The sequence below is a fragment of the Bos javanicus genome, chromosome 11, assembly GCF_032452875.1.
Source record: "Bos javanicus breed banteng chromosome 11, ARS-OSU_banteng_1.0, whole genome shotgun sequence".
Taxonomy (NCBI): domain Eukaryota; kingdom Metazoa; phylum Chordata; class Mammalia; order Artiodactyla; family Bovidae; genus Bos; species Bos javanicus.
In genome coordinates, this window is record NC_083878.1 from 22,424,248 (window position 1) to 22,439,558 (window position 15,311).

Consider the following 15,311-nt stretch of genomic DNA (forward strand, 5'->3'; position numbering starts at 1 on the left):
CCTTCCCCTTTCCATTTCTTACTCCAGAGGTAGCCACAGTCAGCAGTCCGCATCTTCCTTCACTAATACATCGACATGTATACATACATGGATACATCCATACTCTTTCTGCTTTATTTATCTTAAAGGAATGTGATTCTGATGTAATATTCAGCAATATACTCAACACTCAGATTTTTTAAAAATTATGAAATATTTTGGGCACATATTAATAGAAAGTATGGAAAGAAAGTGAAAGTGTTAGTCAGTCATGTCCAACTGTTTGCGAACCCATGGACTGTAGCCCACCAGGCTCCTTTGTCCATGAAATTCTCCAGCAAGAGCACTGGAGTGGGTTGCTGTTCCCTTCTCCAGGGGATCTTCCCAACCCAGGGTTCGAACCCATATCTCCTGCGTTGCAAGCAGATTCTTTACTGTCTCAGCCACCAGAAAGTATAGTCAGTCCTAAAGAAAAGGAAATCAACCCTGAATAGTCACTGGAAGGTGACTGAAGCTGAAGCTCCAATACTTTGGCCCCCTAATGTGAAGAGCTGATTCACTGGAAAAGATCCAGATGCTGGGAAAGCTTGAGGGCAGGAGGAGAAGGGGACGACTAGAAGATGAGATGGTTGGATGGCATCATTGACTCAGTGGACAGGAGTTTGAGCAAACTCTGGGAGATAGTGAAGGACAGGGAGGTTTGGTGTCCTGCAGCCTATGGGGTCACAAAGAGTCAGACACGACTGGGCAACTGAACAATAACAATAGACAATAATAAAATATTCCCTTACTAAGCTTGGCAAATTGTTATATCTTGCTTAATGTGCTTCATACATTTTAGTGAAGTTGCACTTTAGAAGTACTTGATGTTCCCTCAATATCTTTCCTTTATTGCTTCCTTCCTTCAAAAGTAATCTCTATTCTAAATTTGGTGCTTATTCATCCCTAATATATTTTTATACTTTTAGTAAAATTTTTTTGAGGTATAGTTGATATATAAAATATTAATTTCAGGTATACAACATAATGAATGGTGTTTGCATATATTACAAAATGATCATCACAATAAGTCTAATTAATATCCATCACTACACATAGTTACAATTTTTTTCTTGTGATGAGAACTTTAAAGATTAACCTTTTGTTGGGACTTCCTTGGCAGTCTGCTGATTAAAACTCTGCCCTTCCACTGCAGGGAGCACAGGTTTGATCCCTGGCTGGGGATCTAAGATCCTGCATGCCGAGCTCTGCAATAAAAAAAAAAAAATCACCCTTAGCAACTTTTAAATATGCAATATAGTATTATTAACTGTAGTTACTATGTTGCCTATTATATCCCCTTGACTTTTTTAGTAATGAGAAGTCTATAACCTTTTGATCTCCTTCACTCATTTTGCCCACTCCCATCTCAAGATACAGCTTGTATCTGTGAGCTTGTGTGGGGTTTTTGTTATTCTGTAGTTTTTTTTTTTAGATTACATATATTGGTGAGATCATATGGCATTTGTCTTTTCTCTGCCTGACTTATTTCCTGTTGCTTAATACCCTCAAATGGAGGAGGACATGGCAACCCACTCCAGTATTCCTGCCTGGAGAATCCCTACAGATAAGCTTGGCAGGCTATAGTACATGGGGTCGGAAAGAGTTGGACGTGAATGAGTAACGAAGCACAACACAATACCCTCAAAATCTATTCCTACTGTTCAAATGGAAAGATTTCATTCTTTATTATGGCTGAATAATAATACTCCATTGTGTGTGTGCGTATTAGTTTCTTTTATCCATTTGTCCATTGATGGACACTTAGGTGGACTTGTCTATAATCTTGACTATTATAAGTATGCTAAAATCAATATGGGTGTGGATATGTCTTTTTGAGCTCGTCCTTTTGTTTAGACAGATGTCCAGAAGTGAAATTGCTGGATCATATGATAGGTATATTTTGTTACTTGTGAGGAAACTCCATATTGTTTTTTATGGTGGCTGCACTGATAAACATCCTTATCAATGATACACAAGGATTTCCTATTCTCCACATCCTCATGGACGCTTGCTATTTGTCTTTTTGATAATAGCCATGCTAACAGCTGTGAGGTGCTATCTCTTTGTGGGTTTGACTTTTATTTCCCTGCTTAGTGATAGTGACTATCTACCTATATACCTGAAGGCCATCTGTATATCTTCGTTGGCAAAATAGGTATTTAGAATTGCCAACTAAAAAATTGGATTGTTGATGTTTCTTGTTATTGAGTTATATGAATTTTAATATATTTTGGAAATGAGCCTTTTATCAGATATATAAATTACAAATGTTTAATCGCATTCGGTAGATTGCCTTTTCTTTTTATTGGTGGTTTACTTTGCTGTATAGAAGCTTCTTAGTCTGATGTACCCCCAAGTGTTTGTTTATGCTTTTGTTGCCTTGGGTTTTGGTGTCAGATTTAAAAAAAATCATCACCAACAGTGATGTCAAGGAGCTTACCACATGTATTTTCTTCTAGGAGTTTTATGCTTTCAAATCTTACATTCAAGTCTTTTTTTTTTTAACTTTTTTTTTTATTGAAGGATAATTGCTTTACAGAATTTTGTTGTTTTCTGTCAAATCTCAACATGAATCAGCCATAGGTGTGTGTATATATATATATATATATATATCCCCTCCCCTCCCTCCCATCTTCCTCCCTCCACCCCTCTAGGTTGATACAGAGCTCCTGCTTGAGCTTCCTGAGCCATACAGCAAATTCCCATTGGCTATCTATTTTACATATGGTACTGTAAGTTTCCATGTTACTCTTTTGATACATCTCACCCTCTCCTCCCCTCTCCCCATGTCCATAAGTCTATTCTCTGTCTGTTTCTCCGTTGCTGCCCTATAAATAAATTCTTCAGTACCATTTTTCTAGATTTTGTATATGTGCGTTAGAATGCAACATTCATCTATTTCTTTCTGACTCACTTCACTTTGTATAATAGGTTCTAGGTTCATCCACCTCATCAGAACTGACTCAAAGGCATTTCTTTTTATGACTAATATTCCATTGTGTATATGTACCACAACTTCTTTATCCATTCATCAGTCAATGGACATCTAGGTCGCTTCCATGTTCTAGCTGTTATAAATAGTGCTGCAATGAACAATGGGATACATGTGTCTTTTTCAACCCTGGTTTCCTCAGGGTATATGCCTAGGAGTGGGATTGCTGGGTCATATGGTGGTTTCGTTCCTAGTTTTTTAAGGAATCTCCATACCATCTTACATGGTGGCTCTATCCATTTACATTCCCACCAACAGTGCAAGAACATTCCCTTTTCTCCACACCCTCTCCAGCATTTATTGCTTGTAGACTTTTTGATGATGGTCATTCTGACCAGTGTGAGGTGGTATCTCATTGTGGTTTTGATTTGCATTTCTCTAATAATGAGTGATGTTGAGCATCTTTTCATGCAAATCTTACATTCAAGTCTTTATTTTGAGTTAATTTTTGTATAGTATAAGATAAAGGTCCAGTTTCATTCTTGGGCATATTACTATCCAGTTTTCCCAACACCATTTATTAAAGAGACCGTCCTTACGCTATTGTATATTCTTTTATCTTTTGTTGTAAATTAATTGACTATATATCTGCAGATTTATTTCTGAGTTTCTGTTCTGTTCTGTTGACCTATGTGTTAGTTTTTCTGCAAAACTATATACTCTTTTGATAACCTTCACCTTTTCCTTTTTCCCAGGATTCTTTTGGTTGTTTGGGGGTCTTTTGTGGTTCCATACAAATTTTAGGATTGTTTTATTTCTGTGAAAAATGTCATTGGAATTTTCATAGGGATCGCTTTGGGTAGGATGGACATTTTAGCAATATTCTTCTAATTCATGCATGTGTAATATCTTTCCATTCATTTGTGTCTTCTTCAGTTTCTTTCATTAATGTTGTATAGTTTTCAGTGTACATATCTTTCACCTCCTGGGTTAAATTTATCCCTGGATATTCCTTTTGATGCAATTGTCAATGGGATTTCCTTAATTTCTTTTCATGTTAGGTCATTATTAGTATTTGGAAATGCAATAGATTTTTAGTATATTGACTTTTTTATCCTGCCACGTTGCTAAATTTATTACTATTGTCAGTTCTTAGATGGAGTCTATAGAGTTTTCTCTATATATCATGTCATCTGCAAATAGTGATAGCTTTACCCCTCCCTTTTCAATTTAGGTGGCCTCTATTTCTTTTTCTTATCTAATGTTCTGACTTTGAATTCCAATACTATGTTGAATAAAAGTGGTTAGAGGGCATTCTTGTCTTGGTATTAGAAGACAGTCTTACATTTTTCACCATTAAGATGTTAGCTGTGGGCTTGTTATTATGGTTTTATTATGTTGAGGTACATTCTTCTGTATTTACTTCATTGAGGATTTTTTCTTATTATAAATGGATGCTTTTTTCTGCACTTGTTGAGATAATCATCTAATTTTTATCCTTCCTTTTGTAATGTGGTGAATCAAAGCATTAATTGTTTTGTGATTACTGAACCATCTCTGCATCCTGGAATAAGTACCTATTGATCATGGTATGTGAGTCTTTTAAATATTTTGCTGGCTTGCTAATATTTTATCAAGAGTTTTTGTACCTATGTTCATCCAGGATATTGACCTGAAATTTTCTGTTTTTGCTTGGTTTTGGTTAAGGTAATGGTGGTCTTATAGAATGAATTTGGAATGTGTCATCCTCTTCAACCTTTTATTAACTGAAGTAGTTGATTTACAATACTGTGTTAGTTTGAAGTGCACAGCATAGTAATTTAGTATTTTTTGCAGATTATACTGCATTATGGGCTATGACAAGATAATGGGTATAATTTCCTGTGCTATAATGTATGCCTTATTGCTTATCCATTTTACATGTAGTATTTGTATCTGTTAATTCTATACTCCTAGTTTGTCCCTCCCCACTTCCCTCCCCCCTTTGGCAACCATAACATTGTTTTCTGTGAATCTGTTTCTATATACATACACATTCAATTGCATTATTTTTTAGGTTCCACATATAAGTGATATCATACAGTCTTTGTCTTTCTCTGTCTGACTTATTTCACTAAGTATAATAACACGTTCTTAGAAACAGTAGAATCTCATTGTTTTTATGGCCGAGTAATATTCAGTAGTATATATTGATATATCAACAGACACACATACACCACATCTCATTAATTAATCCAGTCATCTGTTAATGGGCACTTGACTTGCTTCCTTGTCTTGGCTATTGTAAATAGCACTGCTGTCAACATTGGAGGCACGTAGCTTTTTGAATTAGTGTTTTCATCTTTTGAAATATATATCCAGGAGTGACATTTCTGGATCATATGGCAGTTCTATTCTTAGCTTTTAAAGATTCTACTGTACTGTTTTCTGTAGGGGCTGCACCAATTTATATTCCCACTAACAATCTACAAGGGTTCCCTTTTCTCCACATCTTCAGTTCAGTTGCTCAGTCGTGTCCAACTCTTTGCCACCCCATGGACTGCAGCATGCCAGCCTTCCCTGTCCATCACCAACTCCCAGAGTCTACCCAAACCCATGTCTATCAAGTCGATGATGCCATCCAACCATCTCATCCTCAGTCATCCCTTTCTCCTCCTGCCTTCAATCTTTCCCAGCATCAGGGTCTTTTCCAATGAGTTGGCTCTTCGCATCAGGTGGCCAAAGTATTGGACTTTCAGTTTCAGCATCAGTCCTTCCAGTGAATATTCAGGACTGATTTCCTTTCGGATGGACTGGTTGTGTTTTCTTGCAGTCCAGGGGACTCTCAAGAGCCTTCTCCAACACCACAGTTTAAAAGCATCAACTCTTCGGTGACCAGCTTTCTTTATAGTCCAACTCTCAAATCCATACATGACTACTGGAAAAACCATAGCTTTGACTAGACTGACCTTGGTTGGTAAAGTAATGTCTCTGCTTTTTAATATGCTGTCTGGGTTGGTCCACATCTTAGTCAACATTCTGATGGTAGCCATTTTGACCAGGGGTGAGATGATACCTCATTGTGGTTTTTATTTACATTTCTGTAATAATTAGCAATGATGAACATCTTTTCATGTGCCTGTTAACCATCTACTTATTTGGTTTTTTGTTGTTATGAGCTATCTATATATTTGGGATAATAACCCCTTGTCTGTCATATAATTTACAAATATTGTCTCCAGTTCTATAGGTTGTCTTTTTATTTTATTGATCGATTTCTTTGCTGTGCAAAAGTTTTTAAGTTTAGTTAGGCTGATTTGTTTACTTTTGATATTATTTCTTTTGCCTGAAGAACTATTATTTCTTATTATTTCTTTTTGCTTAAGTTCTAGGAGTTTTATTGTTCCAAGTCTTACATTTAGGTCTTTAAACCATTTTGAGTTTACTTTTGTATATGGTGTGAGGGAATGTTCTAAATTATTATTTTACATGTAGCTGGCAAGATTTCCCAACACCACTTATTGGGAAGACTGTCTTTCTCCATTTTATATTCTTGCCTTCTTTGTCATAGATTAATTGACTGAAGGTGCATGCTTTTATTTCTGGGCTTCCTGTTCTGCTCCGTTGATCTGTATTTCTGTTTTTATGCCAAAACCATACTGTTTGGATTACTGAAGCTTTGTTTTCATAGTATAGGCTAAAGTCTGGAAGGGTTATAACTCCAGCTTCATTCTTTTTTCTCAGCATTGTTTTGGTAATTCATGGTCTTTTGTTGTTCCATGTAAATTTTAGGATTGTTCTAATTCCGTCAGGGGTATTTTGGTAAGGATTGCATTAAATTTGTAGGTTGCTTTGGGTAGTATGGCCATTTTAATAATATTTTAATAATACTGATACTTTCAATTCAAGAATATGGTTTATCTTGCCATTTCTTTGAACCATCTTTGAATCATCTTCAATATCCTTCATCAATGTTTTATAGTTTTCAGAGTATAGGTCTTTCACCTCTTTGGTTAAGTTTACTTCTAGATATTTTGTTTTTTTGATGCAATTTTAAATAATTTTTTTTTTTTTTACTTCCTGATACTGTTGGGAAACAGAAAAGCAACATAGTTCTGTATATACATCTTGTATCTTGCAACCTTTCTGAATTAAATTATTCTAATAGGTTTGGGGTAGAGACTTTAGAGTTCTCTATATAGAGTATTACATCATCTGAAAACAGTAAAAGTTTTATTTCTTACCTTAAAATTTGAATAGCTTTTATTTCTTGTCTGATTGCTGTGCTTAGGATTTTGAATACTGTGTTAAATGGAAGCAGTGCAAGTGGGCATCCTTGTCTCATTCCTAAATTTAACAAGCTGAAAGGCTTTCAGCTATTCACTGCTTGAGTATAATGTTAACTCTAAGTTTGTCCTAAATAGTCTTAGTAAGTTGAGGTATGTCCCCACTATATAGTAACTTTGAGAGTTTTTATTCTGAGTGAATGATGAATTTTGTCAGATGCTTTTTTTTTTTTTTTTGCATCTGTTGAGGTGATCATGTGGGTTTCATCTCTCCTTTTGTTAATATGGTCTGCACATTGATTTTTGTGTATATTGAACCATCCTTACAACCATGGAATAAATCCTTCCTGATCATGGTGTATGATCCTTTTTATGTTTTCTTGGATTTGGTTTGCTAATATTTTGTTGAGAATTTTTGCATCAATGTTCATAAAAAATATTGGCCTCTATTTTCTGTAGTGTTTTTGTCTAGTTTTGATATCAGGGTAATGGTGATCTTGCTGAATGAATTTTGGAGAATGTTCTGCCCATTTCAGTGTTTTGGAACAGAGACTAGGTATTCTTCTTTACATGTTTGGTAAAATTCCCCTGTGAGGCTGTCCAGTTCTGTATTTTTCTTTCCTGGGACTTTTTCTATTACAAATTCAATTTCACTTTTAGTGGTCAATCTGTTCAAATTATCTGTTTCTTCCTGGTTCAGTCTTGTTCATTTCTGGAAATTTGTCCATTTCTTCTATGTTGCGCATTTTGTTGGCATGTAACTCTTGCAGTATTCTCTTATGATGTTTTTGTATCTCTGAGGTATTGGCTGTTATTTCTCCTCTTTAACATTTTACTTTGTTTATTTGGATCCATTCTCTTTTCTTCTTGGTGAACTTGGCTAAAGGTCCAACCATTTTATTTATCTTGGAAAAACAAACAAACGAACAACTGTTCTTGGTTTCATTGGTCTTCTCTATTTTTTTTGGTCTCTATTTTATATATTTTCTGTATCACTTAGTCTGCTATTCATTCCTTCTAGTGTGTTTTTTTTATTTTACTTATGAAATTCTTCATTTATAATTTTTTTCATATTTTCTAGTTCCCTGTTAAAATTCTCACTGTGTTCATTTATTTTTTCCCCTAATTTGGTGAGCATTCATTTGCTAACATTTTGAATTCTTTATCTGGTAAATTATTTATACTTCATTATATTTTCAGTGCTTTTCTCTTGTTCTTTCAATTGAGAGCAGTTCCTCTGCCTTTTAATTTTGCTTAACTACTCTGTCTCTATGAATTTAGCTTAACAATTACCAGCGATGGTCTTGAAATAGTGTCCTTATGTGGGAGTGTCCATTATAGACTACTTATGCCCAGTGCATTTGTTTGGAGAGCTAGATTTGACATGGACAAAAGTCATGTCCTTCCTCAGGATATGCTGGCAGCTATCACCTTAGTAGGAGGTGAATCAGAGAAGGCAATGGCACCCCACTCCAGTACTCTTGCCTGGAAAATCCTATGGACAGAGGAGCCTGGAAGGCTGCAGTCCATGGGGTCGCTAGGAGTAGGACATGACTGAGCGGCTTCACTTTCACTTTTCACTTTCATGCATTGGAGAAGGAAATGGCAACCCACTCCAGTGTTCTTGCCTGGAGAATCCCAGGGACGGGGGAGCCTGGTTGGCTGCTGTCTATGGGGTCGTACAGAGTCGGACACGACTGAAGTGACTTAGCAGCAGCAGCATCAGGAGGTGAATTTGGAGATGGAGAATCTAAGACTGGAGCCACATGTGAGGCAGAGCTCTGCGGATCAGGTCTGAGCTGACTCTATTCCTTTTGTGTGTGTGTTTTCCTCTCTCCCAGTTCTTGGACCGCTGCCTGAGAGGGAAGCAGTCTTAAAGCAAGGGATGGTCTATGTAGGCTCTTGGCTTATGATGGGACACTAGTTATCTGCAGACTGAGGTCTAAGCTGCCTCTGATGCACTGCCTATACAGATGCTAGCAATTTTTGTCCTTGCCCTTCTCAGACCTGGTCTTGGGTCTAAGTCCTCTTTGTCCCTCATTGCCAATAACCCCTAGACTCCCCTTCCCTGTCGTGGAGCTACTGCAGGGCAGGTGGGATCTGCGTGATTTCTTGGCATGTATTGGGGCCTGGGCTGTGGTGGACTGGCCACCATCAGAATTCCAGGCTGCTTCTAATATGCCTCTGAGTACACTCCAACAATGACTGCTTCCATCCACCCCTCCCAGATGCCACCCCAGGTCTGAATTTCATCTGCACCCCATGACAAATATGTCTCCTGAATTGTGGCAGCTCTTGGTCCAGTGCAGATCTACAACATGGAGTAAGCAAGACAGGAATGTTTGCTCAGCCCAGGCTGGGGCACATGCTAACTCTATCACAGGAAACTGGGCAGCAACTGCTACTGCTAAGTCACTTCAGTCGTGTCCGACTCTGTGTGACCCCATAGACGGCAGCCCACCAGGCTCCACCGTCCCTGGGATTCTCCAGGCAAGAACACTGGAGTGGGTTGCCATTTCCTTCTCCAACTAGAGAAGTCTTAAATCTGCAGCAACTAGAGAATCTTAAATCTGCCTTCTCCATTCCACCTTTGGGGGCAAGACAGCATGCACACACTCCTTGCAAGAGCAGTCCACGCTTCCCACAGCCCTCCTGTTCATTCCAGCAGCCCTCCCACCCACCTAGGGGGCTTATCTTCCTTATATAGGACCTAGGACTAGGGTGCCCAAGAAGTGGCCTGAACTGCTCACTCCCAGGGTGAATTTCAGCCCATATAATCTCCCATTTCTTCTGAGTCTCCTCCCAGGGCCACAGGTCTTGACCTGATTACTTCTTTTCCTTTTCTCCTCAATTCCACATATATTCTTCTTATAGCTTTGATTGTAGTGGAGCTTTTCTGCCAATTTCCAGTGAGGATTTTTCCATATATAGATCTATTTTTGATGTGTTCATGTGGGGCAGTGAGTTCTATGACCTCTTATTCCACCATCTTGATCTGTCTGTGTCAAAATCATAATGATTGGTACCATGTGTCATGTTCTGCGAGACTTGGGGGAGTTTTGCTAGAGAACTCACCCATGAGTAAAATTGTTGGGCTGTAGTTCATGTGTTATTCAGCTTTAGTAAATATTGCCAGATTGTTTATTAAAAATATTGTAGTTAAAAAAATATTTTTTCTTCACAACTTCCTTAATATGTGGTACTATCAGATTTTTTTCTATGATTTTTTGTTTATTGCTTTAACTTGTATTTCCCTAGGTATTAGTGAGGTTGACACAATTTTCCATGTTTATTGGACACTATAAAGTTTCTGCTTCAGTGAATTGTCTAATTATGTCTTTTGTTAATTTATTGCTTCAATAATATCTAACACTTACAAAGCACTTATTACTTGTCAGACAAATTGGAAGGACTTTATGTATGATGTCATTTTATCTGAACAAGAACATGTGAAAAAACACAACCATAGGCAGTACATTGCAAAACAGAGATTCAAATTCATGAAGTCTGACTCCAGAGTTTGTGCAATTAACCACTAACTATGCTGTAAGTATCCTCTTACCCACACCTACCCCTGTTACCTGAAATTTCACTTTCTGCAGTTTTAGTTACCCACAGTCAATCATGGTATGAAAATATTAAGTGGAAAATTCCAGAAATAGTTCATAGGTAAGGGGTTGATTCTCCTTCTGACTCATTGTCAGCAAGTCAATAATAGCCTAATGCTATGTCACAATGCTCACTTTATCTTATCACCTAGGCATTTTATCTTCTGATTTACATCATCACAAGCAGGGTGAGTAAAGTACAATAAGATATTTTGGGAGAGAGAGAGACCACATTCACATAACTTTTATTACTATACATTATAATTCTCTTTTATTATTGTTGTTAATCTGTTTCTTGTCTAATTAATAACTTACACTTTATCATAGATATGCATGGGAAAAGTATAGTGTATGTAGGGTTCAGTACTCTGCACAGCTTCAGGCATCTACCAGGGGTTTTACGTTGAATCCCCCAAGATTAAGGGGGCATTGCTGTGGTATCTGGTCAGACAGCAAGCCTTCCTTGTTCTTGTTCATATTCTTATTCTTCTTTATATTTCATACCTATTCTTGGCTGTTTGCTTTTTCATATGCATTTCAGGATTATATGCTTTTCAGATTCTTTCAAATCCTGTTGGAGTTTTTTTTTCTGATTACATGGAAATTATAGTTTAATTTGGAAGACTTTATAGTTTCACACTATTGCATCTCTCTCCCTTTCTCTCTCAAACAGGAAGATGAAGGGAAAGGAGAAGGAAGGAAAGAAGAAATGTTGATGATACCCCTTAACACTTTAATTATCTCTCTTGAGATAACGGTTAACCTGAAACAATTATGCATCAAATTTCTATTTTATTTTATTACCTTCACTATATATTTATGTATATATATTTAAATTATATAGTCTATTGGTTTGTGTGGTTACCCAGTTTATATATGTGACAGTTACAGGAAGGTAGTGTTCAGGGATTTCCTGGCAAGCAAATTAATTCCATACATATATGTATGTATGTATACATATATATATATATATATATATATTATATGGAAAGCAAATTAATTTCCTGGCAAGCAAATTCATTCCATATATATATATATGTTTAGTTTTTATCACATATGAACATATTCCTAACAATGTACTGTTTTGTTTTCCTTATAATTGGGCTTTGGTATTATGCTGTGTATTAAAGTTTTCTGCAGCTTACTTTATTTACTCAAACTATATTTCTAAGAATCATGTATATTTTTCACAGTTGCCTTTATTTTTCACTTCTAAATAGTATTTTTGTGTGTGTCATACTGCAATTTATTTATATACTTATCTATTGACAGATATTTTTCCAGCTTTTTGCTACTCTGAAAAGTACTGCCTTAAAAAGACTTCCTTCTTTTCTTTCCTTTATCCAAACAGCTTAATGAACACTAATATGCCAGGCACAACTCTGAAAACTGGTGTCATAGCAATGGAAAAGCCAATCAAAGATACATGTCTTGGCAGCTTAGATTCTAGAAGACAAAACAGCTAAAAAACAAGACAAATAAGTAAAACCTATAGTCTGTTATATGGTAATAAATACTAAAGTTAAAATAAATAGAAGGGAGAGAGGACTTGGGAGCAGAGGAGTGATCATTTTGGAAAGGATGCCAAGGAAGAGGGTACTGAGAAGGTGCTCTGAGAGCAGAGGCCCATAGGAGTGAGGAGCAAGTTGTGCGCATCTGGGGAAGGAGGATTCCAGGCAGAGAGAGCTTCAGGTGCAAAGGTCCTGAGGCAGCAGCAGCATGCCTGGAGCACTCCAGCGCCTGCAAGGAGGGCAGTGTGGCCGCCACACCATTCAAGAGCAGGCTGACCAGAGATAAGGGCAGAGAACTAGGGGGTGAAGGGGTGGGGAGAAGGTACAGATCCTGCAGGGCCTTACAGAAGGGCCTTTGGCTTTTACTGCGAGTGAGAGAGCAGTTCTTTCACTTCTGTTTCTGTCTGAATCTCTTTAGCTGCTGTTCTGAGAAAAGTCTGTGGGGGCTGGGATAGAAGCAGAGACACCAGTTAGGAGGTTGTTTCTATATCCCACTTCCTGTTGTCTCACAGCAACCCTGTAAGGTGAATATTATTACACACATTTACCAGTAAGGAGCTGAGGTTCAGAGGAGGTGTGTCAGCTCTTTATTTAACCCTCTGTCACACAGTCTGTTCCTGGCAGAACAGAACTGACACCTGAGTCTGACTTTAATTTGCTACATTCCCAGAAATAGTTCCCACTTACAACAAAACCATTTTGTCTAATTTAAAATCCCTAATACTAATAAGGGATCTTACAATGGACAGAATTCTTCAGACCTGGAATTTTGCAAAGAATGTCAGCTACAGTATTTCAACTCTCAGATATTCATATCTACTTAAGCAGCAGGTATTATTGAAAGACAAACTGAGCCAAAAGCACCTGAAATACACCATTGGAATTGTGGCAGCTAAGGTCATCTGCAGATCCATTCCTCAAAGATCACCCTGTAATAATTGTTGTTGTTCAGTCACTAAGTCGTGTCCGACACTTTGCGAACCCATGGACGATAGCCTGCCAGGCTCCTCTGTCCGTGGGATTTCCCAGAAAAGAATACTAGAGTGGGTTGCCATTTCCTTCTTGAGGGGATCTTCCCAACCCAGAGATCGAACCCGTGTCTCCTGCATTGGCAGGCGGATTCTTTACCTCTGAGTTACCTGGGAAGCTCATAATTAGATCCATTGAGGTGAATATGTTTGTTTGTTTTCTGCTGACTACACTGAACCTTTTAGGAAGGACTAAAACCATTTGCTGTCTTCCAGGTTCAATTTTGGTAACTGGCTATTGAAGGTAACTGCTAGCATAGTGTTTAGCCAATAGATTATAAACAAGATTTTTGTGCTTTAGCACTTTGAAGGCTTCTACAAATCCTAGGAAAATGCTGCTGCATTGCGTATTGGGCAGTGTAGAAGTCACATAGTGTCATAAGATTTAAAGTAAGAAGGAAACTCAGAATTACTTCATATATTACTTTTATTTTATAGAAGGAAAAAATGGAGGCATAGAGAGGCTGACTGTTTAATCATTGATCCAGAACTAATTCTGAGAATTGCTCCAGTGTATTTCAAGGAAAAGTCTTTGGACATCAGACAGATTTGTCTCTCTGGCTGTCTGGCTGTATAACCTTGGGAATGTTACTTCCTCTCTCAGATTCTCCATTACTAAAAGACGGATAATAACTATCTTGCAGACTTATTGGGAGGATTACAAACATATCAGAAGCTCCCAGGTAGGTAGTGTCTGGCACAAGGCAAGTGCTAGCTATAATTTTTTTTAAAGTTCAACAGTCTTTTCAAGCCAATTTCCTAAATTACTGCCCTCCACGCTTTAAGTCCAAGCCAAGTTTTAAGCCTCATCTACACTAACAAATAATGCAGCTTTATCCATCTAGACACGTATTCATTCAGAGATGTATTTTTGGTACATCACTGGGAAATGATATATTTTATGAAGGGCTTGGGGCTTCCAGGGAAAGGGGAAAAGGTGGCTAGTATGTATGATACTTCAGAGTATCCCAGTGAGGTTAATAAAAAGATAATGACTTTTTTTTCATAAAGAAATTATGTGATTTCCCTTTTCCAAGGGCCTGCAATCTCCCTTGTGCCCCCGTTCCCAGCGGTGCAGCAAGTGTCTGGAGTGTCTTGTTCTTTCTTAATGGGTTTTCAGTGTGCTGGAGGGCATTTGATTGCAATGAGCTCGACTAGACACATTTCCTTTGGGTGCTAGAATGAGAAGTTATTGAATTCACAAGTTTGAATTACACATCCAGTCTTCACAATAAAAATGACTCTGGGTTGTTCTAACATCCGCATTAACTACTCTTCACCAGAACAAAACATCTTCATGATGGTGCGGGGAGGATGCATTTGAATGATCTGTTGTGTGCACAGTGCTATTGGAGGTGGGCCAAACAGCCCCCAGGCAGGGGGAGCATTGTGTCTTTTCTGCTTTAAAAAAAAAAAAAAAAAAGATGCTGCTAAATGAAGTTGGTGTTAGCTCAATTAAAGCCTCACTAGATATTCCTTGGTGGAGATTCTATGGTTTAAGGGCAATCGACAACTTTCTGGGTTCAATTTTTCCCAGAGCTCCTGCAGCCCTTAGGTGTTGATACAACCTAAACCCCCAAGAAACACATGATAAATCCGGAAGCTTTCAGAGTGATTTACAGTGGGGTGAATGTCTTTCCAGGTTTGGAATACTGTGTTCAGTATCGAGGGCATCTTCTTGAGGTCATCCTATTTGTCACAGCAAATAAATGATCATAAATTGCTGGGAAATCATGGAGTCAGAACCAAGATAAGCATATTGTCCTTAGAAATATTATATCTGAATTTTAGAGCAACGGAACTGAATGGATGATGAACCAGGCCCATTCTACAACAGAGAAGGCATGATACTGACTGGAAGTGTCTTCCAAATGGATACATTCAAAACCCTCTTTGTGGACCACTTGACTTCTTTAACACAGCCTTTCTTCAGATGGGTTACTGGA

General features: G+C 37.7%; 1 long non-coding RNA gene across 1 annotated transcript; it reads right to left on the reverse strand.

Annotated features, from left to right (window-relative positions):
* Window positions 1-1,008: 1,008 nt before the first annotated feature.
* LOC133256515 (uncharacterized) lies at window positions 1,009-10,972 on the reverse strand. Its single transcript, XR_009739234.1, has 2 exons — window positions 10,800-10,972; window positions 1,009-1,226 (listed from the first exon to the last, which is right to left on the reverse strand). It is a non-coding gene; the product is annotated as an uncharacterized LOC133256515 (long non-coding RNA).
* Between the last annotated feature and the right edge of the window lie 4,339 nt (window positions 10,973-15,311).